The sequence below is a fragment of the Puntigrus tetrazona genome, chromosome 4 (assembly GCF_018831695.1).
Source record: "Puntigrus tetrazona isolate hp1 chromosome 4, ASM1883169v1, whole genome shotgun sequence".
Taxonomy (NCBI): Eukaryota; Metazoa; Chordata; class Actinopteri; order Cypriniformes; family Cyprinidae; genus Puntigrus; species Puntigrus tetrazona.
Genome location: NC_056702.1, coordinates 26,333,542 through 26,341,654, shown reverse-complemented (window position 1 = coordinate 26,341,654; position 8,113 = coordinate 26,333,542). Strand labels below are relative to the sequence as shown.

General features: G+C 43.9%; 1 pseudogene; it reads left to right on the top strand.

Annotated features, from left to right (window-relative positions):
- Positions 1 to 884: 884 nt before the first annotated feature.
- Positions 885 to 6,043, top strand: LOC122342361 (annotated as a pseudogene).
- Positions 6,044 to 8,113: the final 2,070 nt, after the last annotated feature.

Sequence of the window (8,113 nt, the reverse complement as noted above, 5' to 3'; positions counted from 1 at the left end):
TTCTGGCTGGACTTCCATCAAACACAATAAGACCTCTACAAATGATTCAGAATGCAGCAGCACGGCTGGTATTCAATGAGCCCAAGAGAACCCATGTTACACCTCTCTTTATCTCCTTACATTGGCTAACGATTGCAGCTCGCATCAAGTTCAAGGCACTGATGCTTGCATGTAGAACAACCACAGACTCGGCACCGGTCTACTTCCACTCACTATTACAAATCTACACACCCTCTAGAAGTCTGAGATCTGCTAGCGAGCGACGCCTCGTGGTACCATCTCAAAGAGGCTCGAAATCACTCTCCAGAACTTTCTCGTTCTCTGTTCCTGGCTGGTGGAACGATCATCCCGCATACATATCCGGAATGCTGGATCTCTGTCAATCTTTAAGAAACTGCTGAAAGCTCACATCTTTCAGCAATACCTGACCTCTCACTGTCTCTGTCTCACTTATCCTCCCCCTTGTTTATTCCTTCCCTTCTGGCATGTACTAATTTGAACACTCCCTGTGACTGGGTGATATAAGCACTTACTCTGTCTGTTTGTCTCTGAAAAATTAATCGCTGTTGTACTCTCAATTGTAAGTCGCTTTGGATAAAAGCGTCTGCAAAATGACTAAATGTAAATGTAAATGTCTAAATGGTGAAGAAAAGGATAGTGTAACAATCACTGGATATGAGCTGGACATAGACTGGGGTTCTAAACAGGCGGCACAGGCCCCACCCAGGGCTGGTACAGCTACCAGCCCCCACAAAGGAGAAGGAGGTGCCTCAGGAACCACCTTATTACAAGCCTTAAAGTTAAAGAAAGACATGGGGGTTAGAACAACATACCCAACCCAGTATCCACTGTACAGGATAGGAGGACACCAGAATCCAGAGTATAGATCATGGGGAAATGCAGACATGAATGCAGTACTGCAGAAATTGCCAGATCTAACTAAGGGAGGAATGAAATGGTTAAATAAACTCACCACATTAACCCATGGTCTTTAGGGCCCTAATGGGACATCTGCTTACCAGAACCCAGATGACTACGCTAGAGGATGAAGCTAGAATAGAAGACATGGCCAATGAGAAACCACTGTCCAAAGTAATTACCCAAATAAGCAGGGCTCTTACAAACCTCTATCCAACACCAAAAATTACTTATCAATCTATCAAATTTAAGATAGGAGCAGAAGAATCTGCTTAGGCATATCTGCATAGGACAGAAGATGAATGGGAAGAAAGGACAGGGCAGCACCCAGATTGCAGTGACATCTGTAAAGAGTTTTACAGGCAGGCAGTAGTAAAGGGAGTTCCCGAAAAAGCAAAACAACAAGTAGAAAACAGTCCAGAAATGTGTGGGGGTAGTGGCGAGACATGGGCCAGGTATTTCATTTACTATGTAGACAGCGCCATGGAAAAACAAGAAAGGGATAAAAAGAAAAGAAAAAGCCTAGAGAGAGGAGCTCTGCAAATGCCTGTAATGAATCAGGGGATGAAGGGACAGGAAGTGTCACAAGGGGCAGCAAACTATCAGCCTCAGGGCCCACGTGATTATCCATATGACCCGCTGCCAGACTGGCCACCTTCTGGACATGGGTGGCAAAACCAAAATTATAGGGGTATTACGGGAGACCAGGAGAGAGCAGGGGTGTTATCTGTGCGGAAGCAGGTGATCACTGGAAAAGAGACTGAATAGAGGGGAACAACCTCCTGCACGGGACGGGCTCCTGTTAGAGGAGGGCCTCGGGGAAGAGGAAGAGGTGTCCCCAGAAACGTCCCGTGGTCTACCAACCAACAGGTGCCCAGACAAAGCCCAGTCTGGGGCCAGGCAGACCAGGCGGATTATTGACAAGACCCACAGAGAACCAATAAGGGGGCTGAGGCTGAGCCCTACCTAACTGTACTGGTCAATAGACAGCCAAGTACAGGCCTTAGTGGACACTGGGGCCTCCTTCTCTACCATCAGGCTGGAATGGTTGAGAAAGGACGCACTCTCCTGTGAAGTACAGGAAGTCAAAGGGTTCTCTGGGGAAATTGTAGCCTGGCCAAACCTCTGTCTGTAGAAGTAGCAGGTCAAAAGGTCATGCACCCTTTCCTATGCTCTGCCAGTGTGCCCTCTGCTCTCCTCGGGACGAGACCTGTTAGTAAAATTGGGGTGAAAATTCTGTGTAGCCCAGAGGGCATCATTTTAACTTTTCCAAATGGAAAAACACAAAACTGCTCCATTAAGGGTGGTCTAGTACCTGCAGCTGGTCAATGGGTATTAACTACAGCAGGAAGAGTGGGGTGGACATTTATTGGGTCAGAGTGCTGCATCCAGAACAAACCAACTTAAGGCAGCTGATAAACCAGAGACCAGACCTGTTGAGACACTTCCTGCCAGTTTCTGACCCATTACACTGTACTCTATACTATGACAAAAGCAATGATGAGGTTTATGCAACAGAGTTTAGCCAATATGTAGATCAAAGACATACCAACCTGAAAGGCTCAGTCATCGACATTGGAAAGGAAGGGGTAGCAGTGGAAGTAAGGTTAAGTGAGGAACAATATGACTGGTTTGAAATGAAAACTGTCTCTGTACCACACATCTCCTTAATGATCAGTAAACACCATGGAGCCAAGGCCTTAGGTCCCATGGTAAAAAGACTAAAACAGGCAGCAGATTGGGAAGATGAGAGACAGGGTTGGGAAAGATCCCACATGACAGGAGGTCACAGACTACACATAGAGGAAATATGTGAGGGCAGCTACGAGAAGTTAAGGTCAAACAGAGAAAAGACTACTGCTGTAATGGATGGGCCAGGAGCAGAAGAGATGCTAGCCAACCTGACAGAAAAGTTATGGTCAACAGGAAGTGAGGATGTGGGTTATTGTGATATTCAGCCAGTGTCTTTTGAAATAGACAAAACAACAGTGGTAAAGGAGAAACAGTATAGAAATAATTGTGAGGCCATGACTGGTATTGCCCCACCATTCAGAGTATATTGAACAAGGGAGTGCTGTGTGAGACCACCTCTGAGTGGAACACCCCAGTACTGCCTGTCATTAAACACTCCACAGGGAAATATAGAACGGTCCATGACCTGAGAAAAATAAATGAGAGTGTTCTGACAACACCACTGCCCACTCCAAATCCTTACACCATGTTAACCAGATTGACCCCAGAACACACCCACTTCTTCTGTATAGATCTGGCAAATGCATTTTTCTGTATACCTTTAGCAGAGCAGAGTAGGGACGTGTTTGCCTTCACATACAACGGCCGGAAGTACACTTAAACCAGATTACCACAAGGCTTCATTTTCAGCCCTGGCATTTTCAACCAAGAGCTAAGAAAGCTGCTGGACAATCTGACAGTCGATACCAACACAATTGTGGTTCAATATGTGGATGATTTGCTCATTGCATCTACATCTGCTGCCACCTGTCTGACAGACACAGAGAGGGTGCTGTCACTTCTGGCTAAGGTAGGGTTGAAGGCAAGCAAACAAAAGTTGCAAGTCTGCAGGCCAGAGGTCACTTTTCTAGGACGATTAGTGGGTCGGCAGGGAACCTCTATGACAAATGACACCAAACAAGCCATACTAAACCACCCAAAACCCAAAAGATATGTTGTCTTTTCTGGGCCTAATAGGTTACAGCAGACAGTATATTGTGAATTACACTGAAAGAACAGCTTTTCTGAGAGCTTTAGTGAAGGAAATTGGAATGAAAAACAGTAAGGGTGAATTGAATTGGACAACAGAGGCTGAACAGGCCTTCATTACCCTAAAAGGGGACATGGCAAAGGCTGTTGCTCTACAAACCCCAGACTATGGCCAACCTTTCCATTTAGATGTGACAACCACAGCAAAACTGTGAGTGGTGTGCTCTACCAGAAACAATTTCAACAACGATGAGTGTTGAAAAAACCAATCATGTGGTAATGGGACACCAAATTGATAATTCTATCAAACCACTCACTGGTAGCATTCATTACCTCCTCCTCGTTCACATTCTCTGCACAAAGGCAAAACAAATTGATCAAAATATTGACTGCACCAAACATTGTACATGAACACAAGGGCATAAATATGGCAGAATTAGTGGTGGATGGAGAGCCCCACATGTGTGAGGAAAGGGTGGGTAGAAAAAGACAGCAAGATCAGGGAGGGTATGAGTAGCAGGCCACTGTCATCACCAGACGTGACCTTGTTTTGTGATGGATGTTGTTTCAGAAATGATCAGGGTACTCTTTCTGCTGGGTATGCAGTGGTGTCCAGTGTAGGGGAGGGAGATGACCTGACAGTAACAGTCCAACAGAAGTTGTCAACTAAACCATCAGCTCAAAGAGCTGAATTATTAGCTTTAACATCAGCATTGCAAAAGGGAAGTGGTAAAAGGGTGAACATATATTCAGATTCTGCCTATGCAGTAGGGGCAGCTACAGTTGAGCTGCAAGGGAGGGCCAAAGTGGGATTTGTGACATCAACAGGGAAGCCAACTCTCAACTGCTAGAAGCTATATTACTACCAAAGGAGGTGGCCATAGTAAAGTGCTCAGCACACACTAATGGCACAGATTTTGTATCTGTAGGAAATGCAGCCTCAGACAAAGCAGCAAAGCAGGCAGCTGGCTACATGCCATTACAGATGATGGTCAGAGCACAAGATGAGGTGTTGAATTTAGACCCAGCCTTAACAGAAGAGTTCATAATTAGAGAGCAAGCTGCATCCTCCCCAGAAGAACAAACTACCTGGTTACAAAAAGGGGGAACAAAAACAGCCTCGGGACTGAGGAGAGGTCCAGAAGGAAGCCCTGTGTTGCCAGCTAGAGTAGCTGTCTCAGTGATAGCAGAGGCCCACTCGCCAGCACATAGTAATTCAAAAGATATGACCAAAAGGTTAAAGGGGTGGTGGCATCCATTTCTACCACACATGATCAGTAACACTATTGCTGAATGTCAGACCTGCAGTGAATATAATGTCAAGCCCACCACACATCCGTTGCCTGGCCACTTCCCCACGGATAGAGGCCCTGGGTACATGACTGTGATTGACTTCACAGACATGATAAATCCTGTCCACAAAAAGAGATACTTACTGGTCATGGTGGATAGTTTCACCGGATGGCCCAGAAGCTTACTCATGTGCCAGGAGGATGCAATGTCAGTGATAAAATGCCTCATCAATCACTACATACCTACACATGGGTTCCCCAAAGTCATAAGGTCAGACAATGGTACACACTTTAAAAATAAGCATTTGAACCAAGTAGAGTCAGCTCTAGGATTGAAGCACTCATATGGAGCAGTCTACCATCCTCAAAGCCAAGGTAAAGTTGAACGACTGAACCAGACCCTAAAAAACAAAATAGCCAAAATCTGTACAAGCACTTCTCTGAATTGGGTAGAAGCATTACCAATAGCCTTAATGTCTGTGAGATGTTCAATAAACAGAACCACTGGATTTACTCCTTTTGAATTATCCACTGGACGCCAATTTCCTGGCCCCTGGGCCCCAATGCCTGGGGATGGGTACACTGATACACGTAAGGCCTACCATCAAAAAGTAAGAGCTGTTATTAACACATTTTCCCCACAGAAGTTTTGGCCTGAAATAGAGCAACAGGAATTGGACATGAAAAGAGGACCTGACGAGCAGTGGGTGAGGCTGAAACAAATGAAACGAAAATGGTCTGCCCCCAGGTGGTCAGAGCCCATGAAAATAACTGCGCGAACCTCACACTGCGTACAGTTGGCTGGAAAAGGTAACACATAGTTTCACCTGTCTGCTTGCTGTTTCTGTTCTGCCCCTAGCAGGCCTCTGACAACAGTTCGAGCTGATATTCGCGAAGGTCAGAGAGAGGGAGAAGAGACGGGAGACGGGGAAACAGCAACAGGCCAACCCGAGAAGGGAGACAAACAACAAGACACTGAGGAAATCAGCCTCCAACTACCACAACTGAAACATAAGAATTTTAAAGTATTATTAAGGCAAGGGGATTTACTAGAAATCCCAGAACACATTCCAATCACACATTGTATTGGAGCAACAGTGACGTTCAGATAATAATTCTGGGGCTAAATTATGAGGGATAATATTAACAAGGTGGTCATATGTTGGGGGGTGGGAATTGTTGTAATAATAACGTTGATACTGTGGAATGGAACAAGAGAGGGAGGGACTCAAGGCAGACACAAAAGAAATGTCATAGGGGTGGGGAGGAGCAAAACTAACTCTGGTAAGGAAAAAGGAAAAGATGGCCTATGGGAATTTGACCTATGCCAGGTGATTCACTGTGAGGAAGAAGTGGAGCAAAGGTTGTGATCTCTTTCAAAGAGATTTGTGGGAATTGTGGGATTTATGTTTTAAAGGAGTTATGTTTTACAGGTTTTACTCAACAGAAGCACTGTGCCCAGGCCTCATAAAGGCTCTGAGTTTTTCTACTTAATATTATGTGTATGTGCTGTGCAAAATGTCTTATCTACAGAAACAGGATGTGGAGACTGCTGAGCCCATCTACTGGTCGAGAAGAAACTCTTATTAAACAAAGGCATGGTCAAAGCAGGCAGGCGTCAATCAGGGCAAACAGGAGTATCAGAGGCAAGGCAATAACAAAATCCAAAAACAGGCAAAGGTCAGGTCAGGCAGCAAACAATCAGAACAACAGAAGACAGGCAGGGTCAAAACCAAGGAATCTAAGACTAAGGAAACTCGGGAAACAATCTAACAATAATACAGGCGAACAATGCAACCTGCAGGTGAGGGGCCTGCTACAGCATTTATAGTGTTCTAACAGGAAGTAGCAGCAGAGGGAGTGATCGCAGATCACCCAGAGGTAAGAGCTCCCTCTGCTGGCTTGGTGACATAAACATTAAATGTAATCAATAGCTTTTGTGTTACATATGACAATACATGCACCAAACTGCAATACAATAATTTTAAAAACACCAACATTCAAATAACATTCCTACAAGCAAGTAAGCAACATTAAAACAGTGTGTGTACAATATTAGTGTGGTACCTTCAAAAACTTAAGCCACAAAAACAGGAAAACAAAACACAGGACTGCAGATCGTCACATGCACGCATACACACACAAAACAAAAGTTAACTGCAGAAAGAACAATGTGTATCGTCATTGCAGAAAATGCTTGCATTGTAACAGCACTTGTGTGTTGAATATTATTGTAGTACTGCCAAAAAGTTAAGCTCCATAAGTAAAAAACCAAGCAAAAAAAAGAAAAAAAGAAAGAAAAAAGACAAAACCAACTAAAAAATGTAAAAAAAATTGTGCAGGTTTTTTTAAAAAAATCTCATGCACAAATTACTTGTATACGCGTTTTCTTTCCTTCTTTGAACAGCAAAAGACAATAGTGCATGTATGCAGTATTACCGCTGCAAGTGATTAAACGGCTGATTCATTCAGAACAGAAAAACAGTGCTGTGGCTGGGTTTGGAATTTTGTTGTCGAAAGAGCAAAAACAGTGCACTAGACTTCATGCTCTCTGTAGGTGTTTTGAATGCTTTTTGCATTGTGAGGACATAAAAAAAAAAAAAGTTTTGTTCTTCTCTTGAAAATGTATATTGAAGAATGTGTGTAACCAAACAGTTGCATGCAAAGGAAAGACACTTTCAAATATCAAAACACACCATCAAAATATCTTTTGCAGTACTGGATTAGAACAACATGAATGACAAACATCTAACTTTTGGGTGAAACATGACAATGCCATGCTTAATGATTAAGATTTAACCCTGGAGCAAGATTCAATATCTTTCACAATACAACAGCATACGCTATAACTGGGGTGTCAAACTCAGCTCCTGAAGGGCCGGAGCTCACTGATCCAACCAATCAAGTCCTTCAGGCCTATTTGAAAACAACATGGCATGTATGCTGAAGCAGGGTTGAATAAAACTCTGCAGGCGCTGCAGCCCTCCAGGTGCTAAGTTTGTTACCCTTTCTCTATTCTCAACATTGCATGCATGGCTTACCTCTGAATAAATTCGAGAGAAAGTGCCATCTCTTTCGGGTATTTGATATTCAAAACATAAAACAAAGAGAATGTGTAGCTTAGGGCCACAATGGGAGAGAGGATGTGGTCGTTGATAATTTCCTGATCCACAGAAATCTTA